Source organism: Salvelinus alpinus, chromosome 11, assembly GCF_045679555.1.
Source record: "Salvelinus alpinus chromosome 11, SLU_Salpinus.1, whole genome shotgun sequence".
In the NCBI taxonomy this organism is placed as follows: domain Eukaryota; kingdom Metazoa; phylum Chordata; class Actinopteri; order Salmoniformes; family Salmonidae; genus Salvelinus; species Salvelinus alpinus.
Window position 1 is genome coordinate 33179252 of NC_092096.1, and position 12034 is coordinate 33191285.

Consider the following 12034-nt stretch of genomic DNA (forward strand, 5'->3'; position numbering starts at 1 on the left):
AGATCCAGAGAGAGAGGGACAACAAACAGATCCAGAGAGGGAGGGACCACAAACAGATCCAGAGAGAGAGGGACAACAAACAGATCCAGAGAGAGAGGGACAACAAACAGATCCAGAGAGAGAGGGACAACAAACAGATCCAGAGAGAGAGGGACAACAAACAGATCCAGACAGAGAGGGACAACAAACAGATCCAGACAGGGAGGGACAACAAACAGATCCAGAGAGAGAGGGACAACAAACAGATCCAGAGAGAGGGGGACAACAAACAGATCCAGATAGAGAGGAACAACAAACAGATCCAGAGAGAGAGGGACAACAAACAGATCCAGAGAGGGAGGGACAACAAACAGATCCAGAGAGAGAGGGTCAACAAACAGATCCAGAGAGGGACAACAAACAGATCCAGAGAGAGAGGGACAACAAACAGATCCAGAGAGAGAGGGACAACAAACAGATCCAGATAGAGAGGGACAACAAACAGATCCAGAGAGGGACAACAAACAGATCCAGATAGAGAGGGACAACAAACAGATCCAGAGAGGGGCAACAAACAGATCCAGATAGAGAGGGACAACAAACAGATCCAGATAGAGAGGGACAACAAACAGATCCAGAGAGGGACAACAAACAGATCCAGATAGAGAGGGACAACAAACAGATCCAGATAGAGAGGGACAACAAACAGATCCAGAGAGGGACAACAAACAGATCCAGATAGAGAGGGACAACAAACAGATCCAGAGAGGGAGGGACAACAAACAGATCCAGAGAGAGAGGGACAACAAACAGATCCAGAGAGGGAGGGACAACAAACAGATCCAGAGAGAGAGGGACAACAAACAGATCCAGAGAGGGACAACAAACAGATCCAGATAGAGAGGGACAACAAACAGATCCAGATAGAGAGGGACAACAAACAGATCCAGAGAGAGAGGGACAACAAACAGATCCAGAGAGGGACAACAAACAGATCCAGATAGAGAGGGACAACAAACAGATCCAGATAGAGAGGGACAACAAACAGATCCAGAGCGAGAGGGACAACAAACAGATCCAGAGAGAGAGGGACAACAAACAGATCCAGAGAGGGACAACAAAAAGATCCAGAGAGAGAGGGACAACAAACAGATCCAGAGAGGGAGGGACAACAAACAGATCCAGAGAGGGACAACAAACAGATCCAGATAGAGAGGGACAACAAACAGATCCAGATAGAGAGGGACAACAAACAGATCCAGAGCGAGAGGGACAACAAACAGATCCAGAGAGAGAGGGACAACAAACAGATCCAGAGAGAGAGGGACAACAAACAGATCCAGAGAGGGACAACAAACAGATCCAGAGAGGGACAACAAACAGATCCAGAGAGGGACAACAAACAGATCCAGAGAGGGAGGGACAACAAACAGATCCAGAGAGAGGGGGACAACAAACAGATCCAGAGAGAGAGGGACAACAAACAGATCCAGAGAGGGAGGGACAACAAACAGATCCAGAGAGAGGGGGACAACAAACAGATCCAGAGAGAGAGGGACAACAAACAGATCCAGAGAGGGACAACAAACAGATCCAGAGAGGGACAACAAACAGATCCAGAGAGAGAGGGACAACAAACAGATCCAGAGAGAGAGGGACAACAAACAGATCCAGAGAGGGACAACAAACAGATCCAGAGAGGGACAACAAACAGATCCAGATAGAGAGGGACAACAAACAGATCCAGATAGAGAGGGACAACAAACAGATCCAGAGCGAGAGGGACAACAAACAGATCCAGAGAGAGAGGGACAACAAACAGATCCAGAGAGGGAGGGACAACAAACAGATCCAGAGAGGGACAACAAACAGATCCAGATAGAGAGGGACAACAAACAGATCCAGATAGAGAGGGACAACAAACAGATCCAGAGCGAGAGGGACAACAAACAGATCCAGAGAGAGAGGGACAACAAACAGATCCAGAGAGAGAGGGACAACAAACAGATCCAGAGCGAGAGGGACAACAAACAGATCCAGAGAGAGAGGGACAACAAACAGATCCAGAGAGAGAGGGACAACAAACAGATCCAGAGAGGGACAACAAACAGATCCAGAGAGGGACAACAAACAGATCCAGAGAGGGACAACAAACAGATCCAGAGAGGGAGGGACAACAAACAGATCCAGAGAGAGGGGGACAACAAACAGATCCAGAGAGAGAGGGACAACAAACAGATCCAGAGAGGGAGGGACAACAAACAGATCCAGAGAGAGGGGGACAACAAACAGATCCAGAGAGAGAGGGACAACAAACAGATCCAGAGAGGGACAACAAACAGATCCAGAGAGGGACAACAAACAGATCCAGAGAGAGAGGGACAACAAACAGATCCAGAGAGAGAGGGACAACAAACAGATCCAGAGAGGGACAACAAACAGATCCAGAGAGGGACAACAAACAGATCCAGATAGAGAGGGACAACAAACAGATCCAGATAGAGAGGGACAACAAACAGATCCAGAGCGAGAGGGACAACAAACAGATCCAGAGAGAGAGGGACAACAAACAGATCCAGAGAGGGAGGGACAACAAACAGATCCAGAGAGGGACAACAAACAGATCCAGATAGAGAGGGACAACAAACAGATCCAGATAGAGAGGGACAACAAACAGATCCAGAGCGAGAGGGACAACAAACAGATCCAGAGAGAGAGGGACAACAAACAGATCCAGAGAGAGAGGGACAACAAACAGATCCAGAGAGGGAGGGACAACAAACAGATCCAGAGAGGGACAACAAACAGATCCAGAGAGAGAGGGACAACAAACAGATCCAGAGAGGGACAACAAACAGATCCAGAGAGGGACAACAAACAGATCCAGAGAGAGAGGGACAACAAACAGATCCAGAGAGAGAGGGACAACAAACAGATCCAGAGAGGGACAACAAACAGATCCAGAGAGGGACAACAAACAGATCCAGATAGAGAGGGACAACAAACAGATCCAGAGAGGGACAACAAACAGATCCAGATAGAGAGGGACAACAAACAGATCCAGAGCGAGAGGGACAACAAACAGATCCAGAGAGAGAGGGACAACAAACAGATCCAGAGAGAGAGGGACAACAAACAGATCCAGAGAGAGAGGGACAAAAAACAGATCCAGAGAGAGAGGGACAACAAACAGATCCAGAGAGGGACAACAAACAGATCCAGAGAGAGAGGGACAACAAACAGATCCAGATAGAGAGGGACAACAAACAGATCCAGAGAGAGAGGGACAACAAACAGATCCAGAGAGAGAGGGACAACAAACAGATCCAGAGAGAGAGGGACAACAAATAGATCCAGAAAGGGAGGGACAACAAACAGATCCAGAGAGAGAGGGACAACAAACAGATCCAGAAAGGGACAACAAACAGATCCAGAGAGGGAGGGACAACAAACAGATCCAGATAGAGAGGGACAACAAACAGATCCAGAGAGAGAGGGACAACAAACAGATCCAGAGAGGGAGGGACAACAAACAGATCCAGAGAGAGAGGGTCAACAAACAGATCCAGAGAGGGACAACAAACAGATCCAGAGAGAGAGGGACAACAAACAGATCCAGAGAGAGAGGGACAACAAACAGATCCAGAGAGAGAGGGACAACAAACAGATCCAGAGAGAGAGGGACAACAAACAGATCCAGAGAGGGAGGGACCACAAACAGATCCAGAGAGGGACAACAAACAGATCCAGAGAGAGAGGGACAACAAACAGATCCAGAGAGAGAGGGACAACAAACAGATCCAGATAGAGAGGGACAACAAACAGATCCAGAGAGGGACAACAAACAGATCCAGATAGAGAGGGACAACAAACAGATCCAGAGAGGGGCAACAAACAGATCCAGATAGAGAGGGACAACAAACAGATCCAGATAGAGAGGGACAACAAACAGATCCAGAGCGAGAGGGACAACAAACAGATCCAGAGAGAGAGGGACAACAAACAGATCCAGATAGAGAGGGACAACAAACAGATCCAGATAGAGAGGGACAACAAACAGATCCAGAGAGGGACAACAAACAGATCCAGATAGAGAGGGACAACAAACAGATCCAGAGAGGGAGGGACAACAAACAGATCCAGAGAGAGAGGGACAACAAACAGATCCAGAGAGGGAGGGACAACAAACAGATCCAGAGAGAGAGGGACAACAAACAGATCCAGAGAGGGACAACAAACAGATCCAGATAGAGAGGGACAACAAACAGATCCAGATAGAGAGGGACAACAAACAGATCCAGAGAGAGAGGGACAACAAACAGATCCAGAGAGGGACAACAAACAGATCCAGATAGAGAGGGACAACAAACAGATCCAGATAGAGAGGGACAACAAACAGATCCAGAGCGAGAGGGACAACAAACAGATCCAGAGAGAGAGGGACAACAAACAGATCCAGAGAGGGACAACAAAAAGATCCAGAGAGCGAGGGACAACAAACAGATCCAGAGAGGGAGGGACAACAAACAGATCCAGAGAGGGACAACAAACAGATCCAGATAGAGAGGGACAACAAACAGATCCAGATAGAGAGGGACAACAAACAGATCCAGAGCGAGAGGGACAACAAACAGATCCAGAGAGAGAGGGACAACAAACAGATCCAGAGAGAGAGGGACAACAAACAGATCCAGAGAGGGACAACAAACAGATCCAGAGAGGGACAACAAACAGATCCAGAGTGGGACAACAAACAGATCCAGAGAGGGAGGGACAACAAACAGATCCAGAGAGAGGGGGACAACAAACAGATCCAGAGAGAGAGGGACAACAAACAGATCCAGAGAGGGAGGGACAACAAACAGATCCAGAGAGAGGGGGACAACAAACAGATCCAGAGAGAGAGGGACAACAAACAGATCCAGAGAGGGACAACAAACAGATCCAGAGAGGGACAACAAACAGATCCAGAGAGAGAGGGACAACAAACAGATCCAGAGAGAGAGGGACAACAAACAGATCCAGAGAGGGACAACAAACAGATCCAGAGAGGGACAACAAACAGATCCAGATAGAGAGGGACAACAAACAGATCCAGATAGAGAGGGACAACAAACAGATCCAGAGCGAGAGGGACAACAAACAGATCCAGAGAGAGAGGGACAACAAACAGATCCAGAGAGGGAGGGACAACAAACAGATCCAGAGAGGGACAACAAACAGATCCAGATAGAGAGGGACAACAAACAGATCCAGATAGAGAGGGACAACAAACAGATCCAGAGCGAGAGGGACAACAAACAGATCCAGAGAGAGAGGGACAACAAACAGATCCAGAGAGAGAGGGACAACAAACAGATCCAGAGAGGGACAACAAACAGATCCAGAGAGGGACAACAAACAGATCCAGAGAGGGACAACAAACAGATCCAGAGAGGGAGGGACAACAAACAGATCCAGAGAGAGGGGGACAACAAACAGATCCAGAGAGAGAGGGACAACAAACAGATCCAGAGAGGGAGGGACAACAAACAGATCCAGAGAGAGGGGGACAACAAACAGATCCAGAGAGAGAGGGACAACAAACAGATCCAGAGAGGGACAACAAACAGATCCAGAGAGGGACAACAAACAGATCCAGAGAGAGAGGGACAACAAACAGATCCAGAGAGAGAGGGACAACAAACAGATCCAGAGAGGGACAACAAACAGATCCAGAGAGGGACAACAAACAGATCCAGATAGAGAGGGACAACAAACAGATCCAGATAGAGAGGGACAACAAACAGATCCAGAGCGAGAGGGACAACAAACAGATCCAGAGAGAGAGGGACAACAAACAGATCCAGAGAGAGAGGGACAACAAACAGATCCAGAGAGAGAGGGACAACAAACAGATCCAGAGAGAGAGGGACAACAAACAGATCCAGAGAGGGACAACAAACAGATCCAGAGAGGGAGGGACAACAAACAGATCCAGAGAGGGAGGGACAACAAACAGATCCAGATAGAGAGGGACAACAAACAGATCCAGAGAGGGACAACAAACAGATCCAGAGAGGGACAACAAACAGATCCAGAGAGGGAGGGACAACAAACAGATCCAGATAGAGAGGGACAACAAACAGATCCAGAGAGGGACAACAAACAGATCCAGAGAGAGAGGGACAACAAACAGATCCAGAGAGGGACAACAAACAGATCCAGAGAGGGACAACAAACAGATCCAGATAGAGAGGGACAACAAACAGATCCAGAGAGGGACAACAAACAGATCCAGAGAGGGAGGGACAACAAACAGATCCAGATAGAGAGGGACAACAAACAGATCCAGAGCGAGAGGGACAACAAACAGATCCAGAGAGAGAGGGACAACAAACAGATCCAGAGAGAGAGGGACAACAAACAGATCCAGAGAGAGAGGGACAACAAACAGATCCAGATAGGGACAACAAACAGATCCAGAGAGGGAGGGACAACAAACAGATCCAGAGAGGGAGGGACAACAAACAGATCCAGATAGAGAGGGACAACAAACAGATCCAGAGAGGGACAACAAACAGATCCAGAGAGGGACAACAAACAGATCCAGAGAGGGAGGGACAACAAACAGATCCAGATAGAGAGGGACAACAAACAGATCCAGAGCGAGAGGGACAACAAACAGATCCAGAGAGAGAGGGACAACAAACAGATCCAGAGAGAGAGGGACAACAAACAGATCCAGAGAGAGAGGGACAACAAACAGATCCAGAGAGGGACAACAAACAGATCCAGAGAGGGAGGGACAACAAACAGATCCAGAGAGGGAGGGACAACAAACAGATCCAGATAGAGAGGGACAACAAACAGATCCAGAGAGGGACAACAAACAGATCCAGAGAGGGACAACAAACAGATCCAGAGAGGGAGGGACAACAAACAGATCCAGATAGAGAGGGACAACAAACAGATCCAGAGAGGGACAACAAACAGATCCAGAGAGAGAGGGACAACAAACAGATCCAGAGAGGGACAACAAACAGATCCAGAGAGGGACAACAAACAGATCCAGATAGAGAGGGACAACAAACAGATCCAGAGAGGGACAACAAACAGATCCAGAGAGGGAGGGACAACAAACAGATCCAGATAGAGAGGGACAACAAACAGATCCAGAGCGAGAGGGACAACAAACAGATCCAGAGAGAGAGGGACAACAAACAGATCCAGAGAGAGAGGGACAACAAACAGATCCAGAGAGAGAGGGACAACAAACAGATCCAGAGAGGGAGGGACAACAAACAGATCCAGAGAGGGAGGGACAACAAACAGATCCAGATAGAGAGGGACAACAAACAGATCCAGAGAGGGACAACAAACAGATCCAGAGAGGGACAACAAACAGATCCAGAGAGGGAGGGACAACAAACAGATCCAGATAGAGAGGGACAACAAACAGATCCAGAGCGAGAGGGACAACAAACAGATCCAGAGAGAGAGGGACAACAAACAGATCCAGAGAGAGAGGGACAACAAACAGATCCAGAGAGGGACAACAAACAGATCCAGAGAGGGAGGGACAACAAACAGATCCAGAGAGAGAGGGACAACAAACAGATCCAGAGAGGGACAACAAACAGATCCAGAGAGGGAGGGACAACAAACAGATCCAGAGAGAGAGGGACAACAAACAGATCCAGAGAGGGTCAACAAACAGATCCAGACAGGGAGGGACAACAAACAGATCCAGAGAGAGAGGGACAACAAACAGATCCAGAGAGGGACAACAAACAGATCCAGAGAGAGAGGGACAACAAACAGATCCAGAGAGGGACAACAAACAGATCCAGAGAGGGAGGGACAACAAACAGATCCAGAGAGAGGGGGACAACAAACAGATCCAGAGAGAGGGGGACAACAAACAGATCCAGAGAGAGGGGGACAACAAACAGATCCAGATAGAGAGGGACAACAAACAGATCCAGAGAGACAGGGACAACAAACAGATCCAGAGAGAGATGGACAACAAACAGATCCAGAGAGAGAGGGACAACAAACAGATCCAGAGAGAGAGGGACAACAAACAGATCCAGATAGAGAGGGACAACAAACAGATCCAGATAGAGAGGGACAACAAACAGGTCCAGATAGAGAGGGGCAACAAACAGATCCAGAGAGGGACAACAAACAGATCCAGAGAGAGAGGGACAACAAACAGATCCAGATAGAGAGGGACAACAAACAGATCCAGAGAGAGAGGGACAACAAACAGATCCAGATAGAGAGGGACAACAAACAGATCCAGATAGAGAGGGTTAACAAACAGATCCAGAGAGAGAGGGACAACAAACAGATCCAGATAGAGAGGGGCAACAAACAGATCCAGAGAGGGAGGGACAACAAACAGATCCAGAGAAAGAAAGTAATCAAGCGGCTGCAGCAACTCCTTCCAGAAATGAGAGCGATTTAGGGAACAAAGACACTGGGTCCAGACAAGTGAAGCTGAATAGCTACCCACACTAAAGTTTTGGTACACAGAAAAGGGCATTTCAGCACTGCTGGTTTGAGAAATACAATTGGGTACTCTGTCCACAAAAACGCAGCTTTCTGCTTTCCATCTAGAGTTTTTGGCAAAAACATTACATTTGATTATTTTGTCAGTTATGGCTGCAAATTTGAAAAAAGCTTTGTTTATCTTCGGTAAACATGAAATGGCACAAATACACAGAGACAGTGTTTTGGCATGGAAAACCTACCAGGCAACTAGCAGCCATGGAAACATTGCTCAAATTTTAACATCTGCCCATGCTAGTGATATTGCAGAGAGAAGGGAGTATCTGAGGAGAATTGTTTGGTCACCTCAATGTTAGGAAGACTCTCTTTCCGTGCCAATGATGAATCTAGTGAAAGCACAAATAGAGGGAACTTTCTTGAATGTATGGAGCTTTTGAAGGAGTTCGACCCTTTCCTGCAAAGGTACAATACTCCATCAAATGGGACGTATGTCTTTCCAGAATCTCAGAATGACATGATCGAATGCTGTGCTCAAGAGATTATGGACACCATGGTCTCTGAGATGTCAAAGTCTGGAATGTATGCCATTATGGCGGATGAGGCCAGGGATGGGCAGTCTGAACATTTGGCTCTGTGTGTTAGGTATGTGACAGAGGGGACAGTTAAGGAGCGTTTACTAGCGCTAGCAGAAATCAAGTCATTTGATGCCCAATCGATAGCAAATGAGTTGCAACAGCAGCGCCAAATGAGAGGGGTAGCAGGCCTGAAGTGTGTCGCACAGACCTATGATGGTGCAGCTGTCATGAGTGGGTCCAAAGGAGGTGTGCAAGCACATTTCAGAGTGCTGCATCCGGAGGCAATTTATGCACATTGCTATGCTCATGAGCTTCATTTGGTGTTGTGTCATACTTGCAGGGCTATTCCGGAGGCTGCTGAGTTTTTCAATTTCTTGGAGAATGTGTATTAGTTTTTCAGTACATCCCTAGTTAACCACCAGAAGTTCAAAGAAGCTCAGTCCAAACTTAGAATAGCATCAGATGAACTTGTACAGCTCTCAAACACTTGCTGGGCATGCCAGCTGCGGTCCATAAATGCAGTCCTGGACACTTTAACTGCTATCTTTGATTGTCTATCTGTCATTGGATCCCCCATGGCTGTTGGTCTGAGAGCAAAGCCTCATAAGTTCTCCACCGTGTATTTGCTACTGATGTTTCAGTCCCTTCTTTCTGTAACTGAGGGACTTCATAAGTTCCTCCAGAAAGAGACTGTAGACCTGGCAGAAGCTTGTTTCGACAAACAAGCTGTATGTGACACACTGATAGGCAAACGCACAGATGCATTTGCCACAGAACTTTATGACAGAACCAAAGCACTCTGTGAAATTCACAATATTCTAGAGGCAGATGCAGCAAGAAAGCGCAAAAGGAAAATGGGAGATTTTGTGGTGGAGACCTCCTTGGGTTTAGGCACAGAATTGTCATGTTCCCGAACAATGAAAACAGAGTTGTTGCTCCCCTGCTTGGACAGGATGGTTTGTGAGCTTGACCAGCGATTCTCGACTGTAGATGCAGGTCTGCTCAAAGGCATACAGGCATGCAGCCCCAACTCAAAAAACTTCCTAGATACATCATGCTTAACTGAGTTTGCCATGCACTACGGTATTTATGTTAAAACAGAAGAGATGTTGGTGGCCAGAAACTTTCCTGCCCGGAAAAGAGAGGCTGGACGTCCTCCCAAAGATATGCTTGCAAGTCTTGCAGCCATGTCCATTGAGGGTGAAGTGATTGGGCCACTAAGCCACAATAGTGTTATTGACCGCTCTGCCACCTTTAAAAATAGGAGGTACACTTTGATGCGTCCACCCACAAAATAAGCATCACAAGAGAGAAGCAGGAGGAACAGTTCTGTAATATAGGTTGGAATATATGTTTGGAATCTTAGTTTTTTATCAGATTTTATTACTAATTATTTTTCCGTTTTTAAAATCGTATTTAACTAATTAGTTGAATTTAGTTTTGCCCCATTGTGGATGCTACTGTTTAAGATGTTCCATGTGTCTGAATTATTGGTTAATTGTGAGCAACAAATTATTTTTTCATTTTTTTCATATGGTATAATATGACCTGCATGTCTTCACATTTCTCTCTCTCTCTCAAAATAACATCCAAAAAGTATTTTGTCTAGATTGTACAGCCATTTTTGTGCCTTTTGTTGGTGTTGGATGGATGGGGAAAGAGTGGACTTTAATTTCTTTATTTGGATAGAATTGATGTAAGTCAACCTTGACCAAAAATAACCTTATTTTGATCGATTTTACACCCGTTGTTACTCTAAAAATACGTGATGAAAAGACGTTTTGGGGGCTTTAAAACAAATCCTGGGGGAGTATGCCCAGACCCCCCTAAAAGAGGCTTAGCCCCCCTATCCACGAATCTCTAGTGACGTCCCTGACATAGGCCTACTAAAATAATACAATGTTGTGTAGTGGCTTTACTGGAATGCATTTAAAACATTTGGTTAAGTTTGCCCCACTAAGATTTACATGTTAAAATCAACAGTGGCGTGTACAAAGACACTGGCCACAGCTACTCACTGTCTTACCCAGCTGCTGTCCTATTCAACTGAACTGTAAAGGATGACATGGTGTGTGTGAGTGTGTGTGTGTGTGTTATGCTGCTTATCGTTATCTTAAAAGGTGTTGTAATCCTCTCTCTAGCTGGCTAACAGAGTCAGATCTGGGACATTGACGAGGAAAACCTAATACCTTTTATAAGTCAGTTGACTGTATGGGTGTGACAATTTATCTGACCATTTCTACCGATCTGCGTGCCAGTTATGATTTTCGTATGCACATTTTCGTGGAATAGTTTCATTTATTTTATAAGTCTTCCCATCTCAAAATCATTGTCATGTGATGAATAAAAATGATATCTAAATTAAAATGATTCAAATCTAAAAGTAACTTCTATTGCCATTGGCAACTATGTAAAAAATAGCCTACATACATAAAGCCAACAAATGAAAACATTGCAGCATGCAGTTAGAAAAGATCCTGATATATATAAATCACATTGGCTGTACATGGCCTGTCTGCAAGGAACTTGAAACATTGTATCAACTATCAACTTGGTCCAGCCCAAAGCTTGTGCTAACAAACTTGCCACCTTGTATAAAATATTCTGGACCCTCAGAATTTCCCATGCCAGTGAGCTCGGAACAGACACAGCAGTAGGCTATTTGCGTAAGGGATAAGAAGTAATCAGGTAGGCCTATTTTTATGATGTTTCTACTGGATCAGAGCATAGCATTTATTCCCCTTTCAGGTGGTGGTTATGGAAAGGGAGGGAGAGCTGGAAAGATTTTTTAAATAGGCTACCTTGAGGAACTATTATAATTCTCAATGGATGTAAATGTTTACTTGCTGTTTTGAGGTGGAGAAAAAAATGATTTGAGAAGCTCCACAGCTTATTAGTGGTGGTGAGTTAAGACAGTCTGAAATACTATGGGGACATTGTATAAGCCTACATTTGCGCGCAGGCTAGGTAGCCTAGGCCTACTT

At 46.0% G+C, this 12034-nt stretch overlaps 1 protein-coding gene across 2 annotated transcripts in view; it reads left to right on the plus strand.

The window, feature by feature from the left end:
- LOC139534022 (carbohydrate sulfotransferase 11-like) overlaps positions 1–12034 on the plus strand; it is a 114607-nt gene that overhangs the window by 38947 nt on the left and 63626 nt on the right. The gene's annotated exons all lie outside the window — the stretch shown is intronic.